The sequence below is a fragment of the Apium graveolens genome, chromosome 8 (assembly GCF_009905375.1).
Source record: "Apium graveolens cultivar Ventura chromosome 8, ASM990537v1, whole genome shotgun sequence".
In the NCBI taxonomy this organism is placed as follows: domain Eukaryota; kingdom Viridiplantae; phylum Streptophyta; class Magnoliopsida; order Apiales; family Apiaceae; genus Apium; species Apium graveolens.
Genome location: NC_133654.1, coordinates 60,828,183 through 60,850,051, shown reverse-complemented (window position 1 = coordinate 60,850,051; position 21,869 = coordinate 60,828,183).

Sequence of the window (21,869 nt, the reverse complement as noted above, 5' to 3'; positions counted from 1 at the left end):
GTGGTTGGGAAGTCTAGCTTCATGGCATACTCAATTAAGAATCCATCAGGGCTTTGCAAAACCAACCCTGCTCCACTGGAATTTGTTTTTGATGCTCCATCAAAATAGAGAACCCAATATTCTTTCTCCTTGTCCCCATTGTCGACTCCCTTGTCTTGAGGTGTGGTATCTTCCTGCCCCCCGACTTCTTGGTTGGGTATGGTACATTCCACCACGAAGTCAGCTAGTGCCTGGGCTTTTATGGCCATACGTGGCTTATACTTGAGATCGAACTCTCCCAACTCTATTGCCCACTTAATTAGTCTCCCACTTGCCTTGGGACTGTGAATGATATTTCTCAGTGGCTGATTTGTTAGCACTTCAATTTGGTGAGCTTGAAAATAAGGACGCAGCTTTCTTGAAGCCATCACCAAGGCTAAAGCGAATTTCTCAATGGCTGAATAATTCAACTCAGCACCATGCAAAATTTTGCTGACATAGTATACGGGTTTCTGGACTTTCAGTTCCTCCTTAACCAACACCGCGCTCAAGGCGCTTTCTGAAACAGCCAAGTACAAGAATAAAACTTCACCCAGAACTGGCTTGGCCAACAACGGGGCCTGGCCCATATACTTCTTTAACTCTTCAAATGCCTTCTGATTTTCCTCACTCCATACAAAGTCTTTAATGTTCTTTAATGACTTGAAGAATGACAAGCACTTGTCTCCTGACTTGGAGATGAATCGTCCTAGCGCAGCAACCCTTCCTGTGAGTTTCTGAACATCCTTGACAGTTTTTGGGGGTTCCATGTCCAGGATTGCCTTTATTTTATCGGGGTTAGCCTCAATTCCCCTCTTTGAGACCATCAATCCCAAGAATTTTCCAGATCCTACTCCGAAAGCACACTTCGTGGGATTCAACATCATCTTGTGGTACCTCAGGACCTCAAAAGCTTCCCTCAAATGGGTTATATGATCAGTCTTTACTAGACTCTTGACTAGCATGTCATCAACATAGACTTCCATAGTCTTCCCAATAAGATCCTTAAAAATTTTATTCACCAACCTTTGATAGGTGGCTCCTGCATTCTTGAGACCAAACGCCATAACAAGATAACAATAAACACCAAAGTCAGTGATAAATGATACCTTTGGAATGTCATCCTTATGCATTTTGATCTGGTTGTATCCGCTAAACCCATCCATGAAACTCAGCATCTCATGTCCAGCGGTGGCATCAATCAAAGTATCAATTCTAGGCAGCGGAAAACAGTCTTTGGGGCATGCATCATTCAGATCGGTGAAGTCTATACACATCCTCCACTTTCCATTAGCCTTCTTCACCATTACAGGGTTTGCTAACCACTCTGGAAATTGAATCTCCTCAATGAAACCAGCCTCTAAGAGCTTTTCCACTTCCTGCTTTATAGCCTCTTGTCTTTCCGGGGCAAAATTTCTTTTCTTTTGTTTCACTGTCTTCCGACTTGGATCCACGTTTAGCTTGTGAGTAATTAACTCCGGGTCTATGCCTGGCATATCAGCTGCTGACCATGCAAACACATCACTATTTTCTTGCAAAAATTTCACTAACTTCCCTCTAAGGGGCTCCTCTAATGTGGCTCCAATGAAAGTCATCCTCTCAGGATTCTTGGGATCTAAAGGAACCGAAACCAATTCTTCTGCTGGCCTTCCTCTATTCTCATCATTTTCTCGAACATCCATATCTTCAATAGGAAGAACCTGCCCCCCGACTCCATCTGCCCTCAAAGAGGCCACATAACAGCTTCTAGCCATTTTTTGATCTCCTCTCTCTTCTCCAATCCCGTTTCGGGTGGGAAACTTCATGACTGAATGGTAGGAAGAGGGGACTGCCTTGAAGGCATGTATCCCTGTTCTCCCCATGATAGCATTATAAGTTGAACTAGCCTTTACCACTACGAAATCCAGCATCTGCGTTGCTTGCCTTGGCTCCGTACCTATGGTGGTTGGCAACTTGATTATCCCTTCCACAGGACATTCTACTCCAGCAAATCCATATATCGGCATGTCGGTTGGTGTTAACTGGGAGTCGTTATACCCCATCCTTAGAAAGGTGTCGTGGAGCAAGATATCCACAGAAGCACCATTATCCACAAGGACCCTCTTAACCGGGCTATTTCCTATTATTGGTGTTATGACCAGCGGGTCGTCATGGGGAAACTTCACACCCTCTAGGTCGGAATCATCAAAAGCCAATGTTACTTCTGTCCTGGCCCTCTTCGGGGCTTCTCCAACAATATGCATAACCTCTCTAGTATATGCCTTTCTGGAATTTTTGGACAATCCAGCAGCAGTTGGACCTCCAAAGATCGTGTTTATCACAGGCCCTTGAGGTCTCGGCCCTCCATAAATGGTGTTTATAACTGGTCCTCTAGGTTGGGGATTCCGCCCCTGATCATCTTGGTCCCTCCAACGATCTTCAAAGTTCTTCCTTCCATTATTATTTCTGTCCCCTCCATCTCCAGTATACTTATTCAATCTTCCTTTTCGAATCAAAAACTCAATTTCATCTTTCAATTGCCTACACTCATCGGTGTCATGGCCAACATCTTTGTGAAACCTGCAATACTTGCCCCTATCTAGCTTGGCGGGATCAGCCTTCAAGGGCTTAGGCCAGCGAATATCTCTGTCTTTCTCAATCTCCATCAAAATCTGACTTCTGGGAGCATTCAGCTTAGCGTATTCAGTGAACTTTTGCCCAGGTCCTCCCTTCTTGGGGGTTGAATCAGGGTTTTGTTCGGTTCTAGGATATTTGTCCTTAGCGATATACTCCAAATCAGTTTTTCGTTTCTTGCCTCCAGTGGGCTCATTACTTACTACGGTCTTCCTCATACTTTCTTCAACCTTGATATACTTCCCTGCCCTCTCTTGGAGCTGCAACATGCTCTCAGGGGGTCGTTTGGCCAAAGACATCTTAAAAAACTCATCCCTAGTTCCTTGTTGCAATGCTATCATGGCTACCTTATCATCAAGATCTGGGACTTTTAAAGCCTCCTTTGTAAAACGATTCAGGTAATCTCTTAAGGATTCCTTAGCTCCTTGCACAAGACTCATAAGAGATGCTGAGCTTTTCTCATGGACTCTTCCACTGATGAATTGCTTAATAAAGGCCTGACTTAGTTCTCTGAATGATCCAATAGAATTTGGGGGTAGGCGACTGTACCATCTTTGAGCCATACCCGACAGGGTTTGAGGGAAGGCCCGACATTTTATAGCATCATTCACGGGTTGCAGCAGCAGTGCATTAGAGAATGTCCTAACATGATTAGCGGGGTCTCCCGTGCCATCATAGGCTTTGATAGTGGGCATCTTGAATTTTCTTGAGATATGGGCATTCATTATCTCTTCTGTGAAGGGTGGAGTTGGATCATCAGGATCTCCAAGGGGAAGGAGATTGCTTGGATCAGTTCTTGGGACAGCAGCCCTTCTTCTTACCGGACCATCCAGGTCTATGATAGGAGGAGGATTTCTCCCCCTAGGAGGTATGTGGGATCTGGTGGCTTGGTGAGCCTCCAAATCACGTCTCAGCCTTTGGATTTCAGCCTCATGAGCCCTGATCTTTTCCTGCACTTCTTGGGGATTCGCCCCTGGAGTGCTTTGGGGGCGTTGCCTTCCATCGGCCATTGGCTCTTTTCCAGGACGCCTCCTTCTCGGGGCCACTTCATCATCCGAAGATTCGGAGTCTCTCTCAGTGTATGGACCAGAAAATTCCCGATCCTCAGGGATAGGATCCAAACCTCGTATATAGGGGGGCGACCGCCCTCGTGCTTCGCTTCGCCCAGCATATCAACTTCCTCCAACCTCAGGGTGAAGGGGCATCCCATAAGGGGGGTTAGTAGTAACAATAGTTGAATATTCATACCCGACGGGTCGAGAATTCACAGGTATATGTATTTGTTGAACTTGAGGATTCGTACCTTGAATAATCGGGGGAGTTGTCCCTTGTGGCTGAGGATGAGTTGCCCCTGTCTGGGCTTCCCCCTGAGTAGTTGCATAAGTTGAATGGGGAGGAACCTCCACGGTTGATGAAATCACCTGGGTTGTCCCTGATGGTGTTCCCTCCTCCAGAGTGCTGGTTGTTCTCCGTGTTCTCGCCATGGTTGTTGTTGCGTTTTTCCCACAGACGGCGCCAAATGTTATGGATAAGAAATCAAGGTTATTACTTGCTGTATTTAATACTAAGATTCGGGAGCTCAAGGCCTTTAATGGCTGCTCTCGTGTTTCGTGACTCAATTTGCCTTTACGAGATGCCTACGTATCTCTGTGAATTAGAGAATCAAGCCAAAGAACGTAGTTCTGATTGGTGGGGGTGAGACCCCTTATATAGATGTGGGAGTCCTTGAATTGGACTTGGTATAGGAGACTTGGTGGACAAGCCTCTGAATTAGGATAGACTTAGGAGTCCTAGGAAGTAGGAAGCGGATTCCTTATCCTTTTAGGTCCCCTTGAGGCTAATCTCTAAGGATTTATATCTTTATCGGGACTCTTTTCAACATCTGATTTCTCCCTTATTAATTAATTACGAAATTAATTAATAATCAGGGCTTTTGGGCCTTTTTTATTCCACCAGGCCTGATCTGGTCCGTCAGGCTTAACCTTTCTGGTCTGAATATTATACATCTTATTATTGGGCCTAGCAGCCCACAGCTTGTACAATTAACGCAGTATTTAATTATACAATCATAATTTATTTATCCCTATCACAAATGTTCATTATTTTTGCATTTTTGAATTATTCATAAGTTTTGGGAAATTTTGGCATAAATTTTATATTTATTTGATTTAAAAATTATTCCCCATAATTATTATTTTTGGGCCTAATTATTTTAATTAAGGGATAAAAACACCCTTAATTGATTATGGGGTATTAATTTTTCAGATAATATAAATAGCACATTTATTTATTTTATTTCATTTTATTTTTATTAAAAACAAAATAGAAAATTAAGAATTTGGGGGTGAGATTCAATGCCTGATCTTTATCTCATGTTATCTAGAGATTCACTGATCCGTTTTTGACGTTCTTGGTATCAAATTAAAGCTCTCTTCGAGCTCTTTCTGTCCATACCAAAATCATTGAATGAGGTTAAGTATTTTAGAAATTCTATTTTTGTGTTCTTGAGTTCGAATTGGGTCTTGAATTTGTAATGATCTTCAGATGTTTTTGATGCTGGATAAAGCTTCCTGGTGTTGTTTAGAGTCGATTTATGTTAATCGTTTATTTGTTTTAGTATCAAATGGATTAAGTCGAGTTTGTTTTATGAACTTGGATTTTTATTTCAATTCCTGAATTAGTTGTTTATCGTTTAATAGTCTGCGTGGTTGTATCAAATTGTAGATTTCTCGAGCATCATTTTGATATATGTTTTGTATGATTTTGGTGTAGTTTTAGTAAAAATCGATTTTGGCCTATTTTTGAAATTTATTTACTGTTCTTATGGATGACTGTGTGATATTAAGATTATTAGGATTAGATTCTATGTTCTGCAGACTTTAGATCCGCATATTATTTATTGAATTTGGTTGAGGATTGATGATTTTAAGTTCTCGCCGAAAAATCGTGCGACCCCGCCGGCGGTGGCTCTGTTCTTGATTAGGACGAACGATTTTACAGCGTTCTTGGTATTCTGTTATTGCTGGAAGATTTTGGGAATGAATTAGATCAATTTTGTAGCAAAAACGGGGTGAAATGGTGGGGTTTCAGCCGGGTTGAGGACGACGGTGTTCGGCCGGCCGTTGGCCGGATTCTGGAGATGTCCGGTTTCTAGCGACTAGACCACCGTTTTAATTACGGGTTTTAATTCAAACCCGGTTTTGGACCCGACTTTAATCTGAAAAATTCCTAAATCCTATTCCTAATTCTGTTTCTGCAAATTCTTTTTTTTTATAATTCAAAATTCATTTTCTATTTCTAAAAATCATTTCTTTTAATTTCAAAAATTATTTAGTTATTATTTTTAAATTCTAAAAGTTATTTAGTAAATTATTTTAAAATCCAAAAATTATTTTCTTTTATTATTTTCAAAAATCAAAATTTGATTTAGTTATTTATAATTTATTATAAGTAATTATTTATGTATTTAATTAATTGATTAATTCTTTTAATTAATAATTTTATTTATAAATAGTTAAATAAAGTATAATTATTTATAATTAATTCATATAATTTCTAAAAGTTATTTTTAGTTTTTAAAATTTATATTTAAGTATTTAATAATTAGTTAATATTATTATTAATTGATTTATTCGTATTTTATTCATAATAAATAGACCGTTGGTTCGTTTAATACGAAACGAACGCGTATAGACTCAGAAAAATATTCCGCTTCCGATAAAAATACTTTTGAGACCTAATTTCTTTTGTATTGAAATATTGTTTGATTTATAAGTCATTCTGAGTCGGTATTTGATCGATAAATACTATTATTGACTCAATTTCAATTCTAAAAGTAACGAGTCTATCTTTTGACGACCTAACTTATGTGTTACATGAATTATGTGATTACGTGTTACATAAAATAACACGATTATGTATTATGTGATATGCATGCTATTTGTTTACAGTTTTAAAATGCCATGATTAGTTATAAATGATCGGGTAGACATCGAGACGTATAGTTACAGTGATTGAGTTTGGCTTCGTTAATTGAGATAATCGTTTTGTTTATAGAATCGAGTAGAAAGGAGCGCAGTCAAGTGTTAGTCTGAGTTGGTAGCCAGCAGATATAAACCAAGGTTATAATGAGAAGTTATTGAGCATATCAGGAAAGTAATCCTGAACTTTCTTGTAGTATAATTGCAAGTATCCCTATCTTCACTTATCATTCAAGTGATATTTATTTTGAATCCTATTATGCAAGTTTTCTCACCTATTCTAAATTCAGAATAGTGTATTACTTTGTTTATTCATATACCAAATGTAACTTTATATACTATTCTAATTTTTGAATGGTTTAACATTTTACTTATCAGACTGTTCAATCATAATTATGCAAGTATATCTTCCCTATTCTAAGTTCAGAATAGTTAAACATTTTTATATTTCACTGCAAATACTCTGTACAGTGGAACTTTGAGATGAGATTAGCGAATAACTAATTGTTCTAGTTACTTCACCATCAGTTGTTGAGATGACTCCGAACCATGTGAAATAGGAGTTATGTTGTTAAGGAAGTCGCGTAAGAGGTCGTGGAGGCGGTCCAGTGTGAGCTATATGTTAGGTCCCGAATTATCGTAGAAGGGGGGGTTGAATATGATAATCACTAAATTAAAAAATTCTTTCAAATCTTTTACGGATAAATAATTTAGTACTAGGTTAGTGGCTTCGTGTTCTTGAGGTGAATAGTGTTTGGCATAATAAAACGAGGAACACAAGATATTCGGGAAAATATATATTCATATATAAATTCGCGAGGGGTATTGCTACACTTCGGTAAATAAATTTACCGGCTACAATCTAAGAACAACAAAGTTCCTAGCTTCTACAAAGATTTACAAGTCAAATCCTATACAATGATCTAGCTTTTGTTTTTCTAAGGATTTAATTACCGGGTAACGTTTATAATGCCCCTATGAATATACAAGAGTTAAATCGGGCATTATAATATTACTCCGGTGAGAAGATTAACAGATATGAATCTGGGTGTGTATCTCCTCTATTTTTCTTTGCTTCTTATTTCACCAGCTCTTTGGGAGAGAAGATGAACATAACCAATCCGATTGCTCGAATTGCTTCTGCTGTTGTAGTGTAAACTTTATATTCAATTAAAAATGTGTGGCTGGAATTGAGCCATACAAATTAATTGAATAAATCAATAAAGTTGCGGCTGAGAAGTGAGGGTTTGCTAACCTGCGACTAGTAACTCAACCTGCGACTAAGAACTCAACCTGCGACTAAGTCATCAACCTGCGACTAAGAACTCAATCTGCGACTAAGTCCTCAATCGGCGACTAAGAACTCAACTTGCGACTAAATCCTCAACCTGCGACTAAGTCCTCAACCTGCGACTATGAACTCAAGTTGCGACTAAGTCCTCAACCTGCGACCAAGTAACTCAACTTACGACTAAGAAGTTAACCTGCGACTGCAAAGTTGGTTTTGCCTAAGAAATATAATTCACAACTCCAACCTGCGACCATATAGCTAACTGGCGACCATTGTTTCTTTTTCTTTTTATTTAAGTTTAAATTGTAACTAAATTAATTTATAAAATAAAAATAAATATAACTTATATAAATAAACTAATTTAGATTCATAAAATAAAATTATTTAAAGTTTATAAAATAAATCATTTTAAGTTTATTAAATAAATTATATTAAAGATCATTAAATAAATTTATTTAATTAAACAATTAAACTTTGAACTTGGCCAATCCCTCGAGTAGTTTAGCTGTATACCTCGCACACCTCTTTTCATACTTTAGCAGATAAACGTTCAATTCAAGTACGTTCATCAACTTAACAATTCTTCTACAAATAATACCCAGATTTCTTTCACGAGCTGTTGACGCCTAATACAACTGGTCTGGTTCACAGACGACTAACCCCGATTTAGGTTTCGTATTATAGCCTTGATTACATTATTAAGCTTGTAACAACTTTATCGCTTCGGACAGTGACTGTCAATAAACAAATGTACTTTCACTGGAATCTTTTCTGGTACTTTAGACAACATCTTCATTGCTACTACAATCTTGAATACTTCATTCACTGTTCTTCACCTGCAGTTGTCTTCTTTAACCTCTGTCTATACCCTGTCTTTAATTCTTCAGATTCCTATGCTTCGAAAACTGTCTATCTTCAATCAATGCTAATACACTGAAATCTTCTTATAGCACTTATATATTGAATCTTCAACATTTCTGAAACCTTGAAAGTCTTTAACCTTTATTCTTCACTGAGGCATGAACATATTAATGAGCTTCTTTCAGTGGCATGTAAACAGACTTCAAGCTTTCTTTTAATCTTTTGATTTTTTGTATTTTCTTTGTCTTATTTCTTCTGATTTCTTGTGTAGACGTAGTATTATTAACCTGTCATGTTCTAGTGTTGTTCCGTGTTGAGTTATCACGTAACTGTTCATACAGCTACGCAGTCTTACCAACAATCTCCCCCTTTTTGATTGTTAAACCTAACAAACAAATTAAATATAGAGGATAACTCAACTAACAACTTGAAAAAGTAAAATACCAGGACTTGTAAATAATGCTACTGGTTTTCTGGATCAAATACTGCATTTCCACATTTTTTGAGTAACTGAAATGAAAGATGCTTGTTCCTCTAGGACTAAACTGATCTTCAAGTAGCTTCATCTTCATTTTCTTAGTTCTTCAAATCTCTGCCAGATGATACTTCTCAGTCTTGAAGTAATCATCAGCAGCTTCTTTTGTACAACCACATTTCCTATTGAGAAGCACATATTTCTCTTGCTCCCCCCTATGAGAATCAACTGCTTAAAGGAGATCACCTTCGTTTACCACCTCTCCCGTACAATAGGATCCGCATATAAGAACTAATGGTACTCCCCTTTTGGAAAATAGCTTCTCCCCTTATGAAGAATAGTGATGAACCAAACCACTTCTTCTGATTACTAGGAAATCACCTTGTGTTTACCACATCTCCCGTACAATAGGATCCGTAGTTACAAACAACAATGGTGGGGTGTAGTGTACATGTGCTTTACCTTTTTCCACCTACCTGCTATTTCCCCCCTTAGTTGAGGAATCCTCCAAACTATTAATTAAGTTTTTATCTCCCCCTTTGAGAAGGAATGTATGCTGTTGTCTGAAGGAGTTCTCATATTTATCTTGGCTGAAAAAGAAATAACAAGTCATAGTCTGATCAACCATGTCCCTTTAAATGATGCAAGAATGACTTTATTGTTGATAATCATGTTCACCAATCTTCCCAACTCCTTATACCTCTCAAATGTGAGATCACCAATTGTTAGCAATTGTTAGCTCCCAACTTGTTAGGTCCTGAAGTATTCTGATCCAATCTGTAAATGTTAGGTCCCTAAGAGTTAAGTTCCAATCATAAACAGATTCGAGACCCAAAGTATCAAGAACCGTGTTTAGGGATAGGGAACAAGATATGGTGTTTCTCTTTCTTCCTCACTGTGAGTGTGTGATTCTGTTTTGTGTACCTCACAACTGTTTCACTCTTCTCTCCACTCGTGTTTACACTCATTCTCACAAGTGTATCACTCCTCTCATAGCTCCAAAATATAGTTGTACCTGCAAGGAAAATTACCTTAGCCATCCTTAAGGAGGTCATAAGTGGTGCAATGGGAGTTCACGAATCCCCATCCTTGTTAGACTCGTCAGATGAATTTGAGTCATAATCTACAAGTTGCTAGTTTCCTTTTTAGGGTTCCATATTTGAACTCTGGGAGGCTAAACAATGATCCAAAGAATTTAACATAAAGATCAAAGTTCCCTTCTAAAGTCTGTGAAGACATTTCCTTGTGACTCATCAGGTAATATTTGAATCATTGTCAATAAGTTACCGATCTGCGCCTATGTCAAATCCATTATCCGCAGATGCATCCAGGGGATTTAAGCCTGGGGAGGTAGACACTGACCACTAACATATGACTATTGGATCAGTATCCTCTCCTAACACCTGTAAAGGCAATTTGTAACATCCGGGAAATATCATATAATTATTTGTATCAATAAATGATTATTATGTGAATATTTTATGAATTTTTGGTGAATTATCTAATAATTGATAATAATATTTGGATGTTTGTATATAATAAAATGTGAGTATGTTAATTTTAATATGTCCAGAATAAAATATAGATAATTAAGGTATTTTTCTGGTAATATTTGGAATGTTATATGATTTAATAATGATTTATGAATTTATTAATTAATCTCTGGATAATTACAAAATTATTTTATGAAGCTGGGAATCGTACGACTTCAACCGTTTTTACGTTTTTACAACCCGAAACTCTTCCGAAAACTCCTTCCTAACCTAATCTGGTAATTCCGGACATTTTCTGTGGTTTGACTTTTTCGATTCGGATTACGGTTTGACCCGTGCGCGGCCCGTCGCAAGATTTTCGATACGATAATCATTTTGATAAATCAATAAAACTCGTATTCTCAAAAGACTGGATAATATTACATTATTTTCGTATAAAGTGTTTTATAAAATCCCGGTTGGGATAACTATCCAAAATTGATATCAAATCGAATCGTTATTGCAGTTACTTAGTGGATAAGTAATCTATTTTCCGACCCCGTATGATCCAACGGGATATTAATAATCGATAAGTATAAATATCACTTAAGTATAATTTATTTATTATTTAATAATATAAAAATCATAAAAATATATCAAAAATTAGATTTTCTTTCCAAAATTGGGAATTAGGGTTCATGGTGCTCTTGGAATCAATCAATGATTTTTAGAAGATCCGGGAACTAAATGGTATCATATTTGTAATCAATCTGATGCTCTTGACAAGCTCTATCTAATTCTACCAACAAAGTAATCCTCAGGTTCGCGAAATTTTAATTCGAATTTCTAGGGTTCATGGGTCGAATTGGGGCTTTTTGATTCTGTAGTTATTCCCTTGTTTTGATGATATGTATAGCTTCCTTGCATCATTTGTAATTGATTCATATACTTAATCACATCAAACGATTACCCGAGGGTATAGATCGAGTTCTTAAAGTTTGGCGAAATTTATTTAATTTATTTTTAACTAATTGTTAGTTTCTTGTTGGTTTTGATCCCAGGAACACGTTTGTATGAATTCAGGCTTTATTTTCGTGTAGATATCATTGATTTTAGTTAAGGTTTTGGCCGTCTGAGGTTCGTCGGAAAACCTCGGGTACCCCCAGTTTTAATGGGTTTTAGGCCGGAGTTTTGTTGATTCCAAAGATGTGTGCTGATGGTGTGGTGAGTTTGAGGTGATATCGACTACGAAGGGAAAGAAACCAGATTGAAGCAGTTGTTGGGGTTGCTCACGGCTTGCCGGGGAGATTTTCCGATGATCAGAAAATTCCGCCGGATTCTAGGACTGTCACGACCCGAAAGGGTTCTTGGCAACCCGGAATTCCGACCCGACATGACCCGGGTTCGATCCAGATTTCCCCAATTCTGTTTTCCAAATTATGTTTCTGAAAAATTCTGTTTTAAAATAATGCAAAAAAAAATCCTATTTTAATTCTAAAAATCATAATCTTTATTCAAAAAATTATTTTTAATTCGAAATTAAATTCTAATTATTTAATTAATTAATTTTGAGTGATAATTAATTATTTAATTAATCGGTTAATTTAATTATTAATTGGGTAATTGATTTAATTAATTATTAATTAATCTTAATTGATTTAATAATTAGATTTAATTATTTATTTTTGATTTAAAAATCCCGAAAAATAGTTTCGAGCTTTAACATATTATTTTAAATTATTTTCAAGGCTCGATAATTATTTTAAAGTCAAATTCGGGTCTTTGGACCCAATTATTTAATTATAAAATAATTCGGAGACCCGTTTTAATACCGAAAAATATTCAAAAAATTCATAATAAATCAACCGTTCGTCCGTTTAATACGAAAGAACGTGTCTAGACTCAGAAAAACATTCTGCTTTCATTAAAAATACTTTCGAGACCAAAATTTCTTTTGTATCAAAAGATCGTTTATTTTACGAGTCATTCTAAGTCGGTTATTAATCGATAAAATACTCTTTTTGACCCGATTTTAATTCTAAAAGTATCGAGACCTATCTTTTGACGATTCAACTTGTGTGCTGCATGAATTATGTGATTATGTGTTATATGAATAATATGTTTACATGCCCCATGTATACGTGTTATGTGGATAATGAGTCTACATGTCTTTTAAACGTTATTTGATTAAAGATGATCCTTATCTGTTATTATCGGGCGGGTAGACGATAGGGATAATTGTACAGACTAGGCAATTATATATTGTTAGTTCATTAAATAGTATTAATTGTGATAGATTCGCCTAGTGCGAGACATTCAAATCCAGATAGAGATTGTAGAAGTAAAGCCTGATTGCGTGTAGTAATGAAACGAGTGGATTCAGAATAAAGATAAACCTTAGAGGGTAAATGATAAGAAAGGTCAAGTAGCCTATCAAGGGAAATACATATGCAACAGGACTGAGTGATGTGGTATCTAGTTAAAGATCAGAGGATTATCAATTGAGGCAAGTATTCCTTACTTTTCTCGTAAAATATTGCAAATACTTCATTCCTATTCTAAGTTCAGAATAGTTAAATGTTTTAAATTTCGCTGCAATTTACTCTTAATTATGCAAGTTCCTTACATTATTGTTCCTATGTTATCGATTGCTCTTTTGAGAAAATACCCATTCTTTCGGGTTATTTGCGAACCCTGATTTGGGATATTTTGAGATCAAAATTATTTGACATCAAAATACTCTATGGGCTGGACGGTTAATATGAGGAGCAGTGATGAGCTAGATCTTATGGGTCGGGGATGGACCAGACCCTTAGGCCATAGTGCCTGGGTACCTATATATTGGTGGGTCTATGTAGTTGGGTATAGATCCGCGCTGTATCCTGACTGATCAGCAGGGTATAGTGCATATGTTGGTTCTAGTGTCCAATCTAATTTATTATTGATCGCCACTAACGACATTCTCTCTCGAAAAGTTTTATGATTCCAATACCGGACAAAACCCTGATTCAGGAGATGAATCCGGGAATCGCTTGTCACTTTTGGATTTATAATTAAGGGCTGGTAACAGCCAATGGTTATTCGCTCAACTTCCTTACATAAATAGAATTATTTAAAATTATTTAAAGATTTTGTCCGGAAATTTTCCTTTAATATTGATGTTTGGAACTCAATTATATACTTGCTGGGCATTTTTGGCTCACTCTTTCTTTGTAAATTCTTATTTCTTTCAGAAGTAGATAAAGATAAAGGTGAATAGCTTTCGTTAGACATAAGAAGTTATAGAGATCTCCGCTGCGAGAGGACGAAGATGTTAAAAAAGTAAGACAGGGGCATTAGCATAAAGGTATTTAAACTTGTATTGTAGTTGTTGTGAATTGTAGAAGGTTAGATTCTTGTTTCATACCATAACCTGTAAAAGATCCAGATTTAAGGGGTTAACTACATATTATTTTCTTTTACGTAAAGATTGTTTAGTGACACCAAATCTTGACCCCGGATTTGGGTTGTTACAGTTGGTATCAGAGCCACAGGTTATTGGTCACTGAATAAGAATAGGTGAGGGTAATATAGGAGTGATAGGCCATATGAGATAGGAAAGACCCTAGGCATACTTATTTTAAGTTAACTTGAGTGCGAATTAGGATTAGAAGGTCCGATATGGAGTTGGTAAACCAGGATTATTGAGGGAAGTGTAAGGCGAATATCACAACGCTATAGGTATATTGAGTTCTCAGATCCTACTGTAATAAGGAATCGATAGATCGACGGAGATTGAATATGTTACCCTATTTTTATGTGGTTTTAAATAAAATACGATTGAGTCTTGTGAGAACTTCATGTAAGAGAGGCTAGGTAAGTTTAAGGTACGATTTAACTTAGAATTAGGTAGTAGGACAAGCTCCATGCTGGAGGCAACAAGTTGATAAAAGCTGATGAAGAACCAATGTTGCATGTTTCAGAGGCACCACCGTTGCGAGAAGATTCTTACCACATACCGGGCGCTGCACGAGGAATGATATCTAGCTTACTAGGTATAGGTAAGATTAGCAAGAAGGCGTGACCCTATCTACATACATAATGTCGAATTGCATGTGTGGTTGTAAGTATAACATCAAGGACGATGACAAGAATATTAAAGGAAGTATTAGACGTCATCATTGGAATAGGGTTGCGAATAAAATGGTATACAACTGTAAGTGAAGTTTTGTCGACTAATAAATGTGAATGGAATCGAAGGAAAAATAAAAGATGTACCAAAGTAGAGAGACCCTTATATGGGCATTCTTTTAATTAGATATCTCATTAGTGAATCATAAAATTAGCAAGTAGCTTATATAGTAATGACGACCAAATACTTGATTTCCAAAACTTTAAAATGAGATTTCGAAATAGATTTTCTTAATCAACTTTTAGAAGACTTTTCCATAACATGGGTTTCACAATTTGGTTATCGAATTACTACTTAAGTTCTTATTATTATAAATAGAAAATGACCTGAAAAGAAGAATGGATATAGACTCAGTATTGTTAGTCTGAAGGATCAAGTAGACGCACCAATAGGAAGAAAGTTTAAAGTCTCCGTGAAAGGTGAATGTAAACTTTGTTTAATAATATTAATAATTGAATCAACATGTTAAAATATTAATTATCTAATTCATGAATTTATTAAAATTTAATAAGATTTATGATTCGAGCGATTAGAGGATTGATTCGAGTGGACAAATGATGATTGAAGAAAATGAAAGACTCTTCCAGATGATTGGAGAAGAATCGTATTTCTATCGACGAAGTTGAGGCGTTGCGTGATCGATGGTTATTCTACGCGGCATAGATGAAGTCGGAAGCGGTAATTATAAATTTCGTAAGGACGCAACTATGTTCAAATTATTAAAGTATTTAATGTGAAGGCATTTCCAGACGATATTCCGAAGTTATAATGTGACCTAGACGGTGAATCTCTCATTCGAATGGTTCTTGAAGGCATACGTAAGTGAAGCGTGGAAGGTGATCAACAATGACATTCTTTCTCCTAATACGATAACATATGTTCTTCTTGATTCTTGAGTACGTATGAGCTTCTTCTGTTGATAAATCATATGAGATGAAAATGGAAGAAAATTTATTGTATTCCTTCTGAATTGTTTCTCTTCTCAAATTATTGATTCCTGATTGAGACAGACAGTGTTGTGGTATGACGCTTTATCGAAATTATGAAGAGTCGGGTGTGATGCCACCTAATCATGTCCTGTATGCCATATAGTATGAAAGACTGGCCATCTTGCGTACAAATATGGTTGTCTCATTCATATCTAAATCTTCACTCATTCTTCTTCCTTCAATTTACTTATTTACAGATTCTCCCAATCATTTGTTGCATTGTTATTCCTTATTCAGTTTTTTAATCAAAATTATATTCACAAATTCTTCTCTTGCGTAAAGTATATTCTTTGATGATTTCAGAAGAAATAGAATAGTCCCGTGTAACAGGTAGAATTACATGTCGAATATAGATATGATTACGAGCCAATAAATGGTGGATATCGGCGAGACCTTTTAAAAAATAACGAACTGATGATGGAGTTTTCACCCGATTGTGATGATGATAATTAAGACCCTGCGTGGTTATTAAAAGATCAACAGACTCGCTAATGAAATTGAGTGTGTATCGTCAAGGAAGGAGGATTGGTGTGATTCGTTGAATGATGCGGCATAATTTTTAAAAGTAACTATACACAATTAGTAATGATAAGAAATAAGTTAAAATACTCGCGTATTGAAATTTTTGAGAAACAATGAGATAAATTTTAAGTTCATTAATAACATTTTGTAATATTCTAAAAGAACTGAGAAAAAGTATGGTCATATTAATCATTGTTGGTTAAAAACCTATTTCTAATTAAAAGATATATGCTATGCCAGCAAATAGTACATATGTTAATCAAAAGGGTATATTCTGAATTATGTTGAATTGATAAATTTGGTTGATGGAAGTGGATGGATATGATTGTGGACGATTTGGTTGATTGATTGTGTCGGCTTGAGTCCGACTGGTAGTCAATGATAAATGGGAAGTGCTGCCCAAATTTTTAGAAATTACCCTATGTTCAAGAATAAAGAAGTATATTATCGTTTTCATCAGTACTCCAAATGATTGCGATCTCGGTTGTCGAGAAAGAATGTTATGATCAAACCGACTTTATGTAATTGGTCTTTGATTCGAGTTAGCTAGTCAACACTTGGTTTAAGTGATCAGTTAAATGAGTTAATTGATCAACTTTACCAACTAATGGTTAGTTAAATGGAGATCGATTCCAATTAGATTGAGTCAAGCTCTAACATGATTTTCAAATCCGAAATCAAAGTGATTAGCAATTTGGAGGAAGAAATGGCTTTAGCAGAAATTGAAAGTTTAGTAGAATTAGCGGGATGTTACTGCAGACCTGTGCGAGGCTTCATCTAGATAAATAGACCTTTGCGATAAACAAGAAGAGTATTTTTCAAGAACTGAAGATGTAAGATAAAACAAAGAGATTCTATCATTTGTATTGACATTCCAGGAAGGACTTGAATGTATGCCCGTATTGAATGACCATTGACTAGAAGTTGTTGTGAAGTACTGGAAAACTCGCAAATCCAAATATCCAATTTAAGGCAGAGACTGATGGAGTTCGCATGTGAACTCAGGGAAAAGAGATGTTGACCAATGAGGAAAAGTCAAATACATGATCCGTAATGAGTAAGCAAGGCTAAGAGAATAGCTACCGATAAATTTTAATAAATTCTGTTAGTAAGAATTTAAATATCATAAATAAAAGCCTTCATTCCAGTGTTAACTCCAGAAATTACCTATCTAATAATAAACAGATTAGTATTATCAAGAAAAAGAAATTTCTTATGTTTAAAAGAGATAATAAATAACAGAAATGAAGAACTAATGAAGAAAAGAAGTGGAATCAAAAGGGTGATAAAGAAATTTTATAAAATAATCCAGGATATATGCAAGTTGTGAACATCGGTTGTGCCAGAACTGATAGGATAATGAAGTAAAATGCCGATAATTGGAGATAGGAATTCATTCCAAGTATGCGTGTAATCAGGGAAGCTTAAACGAAGGTATTAATGACGAACGGTTAGAGAAGAACGTTACAATAAATCTCATATCAGAATCCTCTAGGATTAAAGTGAAATTCCGAAAGTTCGAACAAATGATTTACCAAGGTTACCTCGGGGAATGAAGTAACAAATTCTAGTCGGTTGCTGCACAAAGTTGAGCTGGTGTCAAAAGCCCTGTATCGTATGACCCAGTGGGGATGAAGTAATGAATGAAGGAAACTTCAGGAGTGTGGAATGAAAGAATAATGAAATAAAGAGTGTTTCGCGCTCTGCACGAAAGTGGTCATGGAAAAAGAAAGAATGGAGATACGAGGTTACACATTAATTAAAAAAAAATTGTAGGTCGGAAGATTGAATGAACAAAGTGTATAAGGAGTAATTGGACAGTGTAATTGTATTTATTGATAACATCCTTGCCCATTCAAGGACTAAGGAAGACTAAGCTGAATGTCTGAAGATATGTCGGTGGAGGGTTGAAAAGTGGCAACTGCGCTATAAGCTTCAAAGGTATGAATTCTGGTTATAATTGATTATGAGTTCCAGTTGTGTGGTTGACTACCAAACAGGAAAGATCCATTTAAGGACAGATTTCTTAAGTAGAAAAGAAAGAGTGGATATCATCAGGATTACCGGGGAATGAGTAAAGGAATTTGAAAAGTTAGAAATTGAGGAACAGGTTTTGATCCGGTTTCTGGATTATACTGATACTTACTTTATTGTTAGATATCAAAGGTGGTATTAATATAGATGATTGATGTTGACTTCAGTATGGAATATTATGAGCATCAAAGTTCATATTGATATCTAATTTGATATGACAACAAAATGAGTATTAGTACCAAGAGTTCAGATTTGAATAAAGTTATGATTCATTCCATTCTAAATTAATATTTTCTTTCAGATAGTAAAAGATTCTCGTACAATGAATATACTTGATAATGATTGAAAAGAAATTTGAAGTATACTATAAAGTGGTGAGTTAAATGCAACTACCGAGATTTTCCTTTAATTTTTAGTTTTTGAGTAGATTTAGGACATTTCGAAGCATCGCCATGAGCTCGGTATATCGGGCGCAGACGGATGGAAAGTACAAGAGACCAGCTAAAGGTTCTCGAATACGATTGAAAACGATCATAGGCCAGACTAACCAAACAGAAGGAGACACGAGAAGTAAAGTAAAACAGTCAGGGAAAAAGGAAGGTTCATAGACACAAATTATTAAGATTAGAAAGAGAAGCAGATTAATATAAATTAAGTTAGTCTATTGAGACAATGAGATAGATAGAACGATTTCGAATGACTTGGCCTTGTTTTTACATGCATGAAGAGTTCATAAGATGTTTAAATGTATATGACTAAGAAGATTAATTTAGCTCCCTATGTATAAAATGAAGGTTGATTCAGGTTACGTGAATTACTGATAGATTTAATATCGGTAAGAGACCATTGAGTTGTGATTAAAAGTGATGAGACTTGAGAAATTATAAGAAAGGTACTTGGAAAAATATCATAGTCAACGTCAGAAATCAAATACGCCATGGTCTCAGTACATCATTTACAGATGAAGAAGAAGATTACGGGAACGATTAAAGAGCCTCGAATGCGATGGGAAGCGATTACAAATTAGGTTAATTGAACGAAGAAACATATGGGGACGAGGTTCAACACTGAGTAATAGTTGGAAACGCTCATAAGCACAAATTACTATAATTAGAAAGAAAAAGAGAATTAAGACGTGTTATGCTGGACCCTCCTAGATAGTAAAATAGGCAAGATAAATAGAAGTGAGTTGGCTTCACCGCTACCCGTTTAGCGAATTCATAGGGCGTTTATATGTATATACCCAGAAAGAGTAAGTTAGCTCCATTATATATAGAATATGGAGATTTGAATTGAGTTATATAAGCAACAAATAGAATATGATGTTAGCGAGAGGCTATTAAGGAATGATTGATATTATACTTTAAAGTTATGAAAAATTATAAGGTTGTGAGATTCACCTGAGAAAATGAAAGTGATATACTTGAAAAGTATCAGTATTATTCTTTAGTGTGATTCTGAGGATATAATCCTTTTAAGGGGGGAAGGATGTAACATCCGTGAAATATCGTGTAATTATTTATATAAATAAATGATTATTATGTGAATATTATATGAATTTTTGGTGAATTATCTGATTATTGATAATAATATTTGGATGTTTGTATATAATAAAATGTGAGTATGTTAATTTTAATATGTCCAGAATAAAATATAGATAATTAAGGTATTTTTCTGGTAATTTTTGGAATGTTATATGATTTTATAAAGATTTATGAATTTATTAATTAATTTCTGGATAATTACAAAATTATATTATAAAGCCGGGAATCATCCGACTTCAACCGTTTTTACGTTTTACAACTCGAAACTCTTCCGAAAAGTCCTTCCTAACCTAATCTGGCAATTCCGAACATTTTCTGTATTTTGACTTTTTCGATCTGGATTACGGTTTGACCCATGCGCGGCCCGGCGCAAAATTTTCGATACGATAATCATTTCGATAAATCAATAAAACCCGTATTCTCAAAAGACTAGATAATATTACATTATTTTCGTATAAAGTGTTTTATAAAAGCCCGGTTGGGATAATTATCCAAAATTGATATCAAATCGGATCGTTATTGCAGTTACTTAGCGGCTAAGTAATCTATTTTCCGACCCGGTATAATCCAACGGGATATTAATAATCGATAAGTATAAATAGCACTTAAGTATAATTTATTTATTATTTAATAATATAAAAATCAGAAAAATATATCAAAAATCGGATTTTTTTTTTCCAAAATTGGGAATTAGGGTTCATGGTTCTCTTGGAATCAATAAATAATTTTGAGATGATCCGGGAACCAAATGGTATCATATTTGTAATCAATATGATGCTCTTGACAAACTCTATCTAATTCTACCAACAAAGTAATCCTCAGGTTCGCGAAATTTTAATTCGAATTTCTAGGGTTCATGGGTCGAATTGGGGCTTTTTGATTATGTAGTTATTCCCTTATTTTGATGATATGTATAGCTTCCTTGCATCATTTGCAATTGACTCATATACTTAATCGCATCAAACGATTACCCGAGGGTATAGATCGAGTTATTGAAGTTTGGCGAAATTTATTTAATTCATTTTTAATTAATTGTTAGTTGCTTGTTGGTTTTGATCCTAGGAACGCGTTTGTATGAATTCAGGCTTTATTTTCATGTATATATCATTGATTTTAGTTATGGTTTTAGCCGGACTGAGGTTCGCCGGAAAACCTCGGCTACCGTCGGTTTTAATGGGTTTTAGGCCAGATTTTTGTTGATTCCAGAGATGTGTGCTGATAGTGTGGTGAGTTTGAGGTGATATCGAGTACGAAGGGAAAGAAACCATATTGAAGCAGTTGTTGGGGTTGCTCACCACTTGCCGGGTAGATTTTCCGATGATCGGAAAATCCCGCCTGATTCTGGGACTGTCACGACCCGAAAAGGTTCTTGGCAACCCGGAATTCCGACCCGACATGACCCGGGTTCGATCCAGATTTCCCCAATTTTGTTTTCCAAATTATGTTTCTGAAAAATTCTGTTTTAAAATAATGCAAAAAAAAATCCTATTTTAATTCTAAAAATTATTATCTTTATTCTAAAAATTATTTTTAATTCGAAATTAAATGCTAATTATTTAATTATTTAATTTTAAGTGATAATTAATTATTTAATTAATCAGTTAATTTAATTATTAATTGGTTAATTGATTTAATTAATTATTAATTAATCTTAATTGATTTAATAATTAGATTTAATAATTTAATTATGATTTAAAAATCCCAAAAAATAGTTTCGAGCTTTAACATATTATTTTATATTATTTTCAAGGCTCGATAATTATTTTAAAGTCAAATTCGGGTGTTCGGACCCTATTATTTAATTATAAAATGATTCGGAGACCCGTTTTAATTCCGAAAAATGTTCAAAAAATTCATAATAAATCAACCGTTCGTCCGTTTAATATGAAACGAACGCAT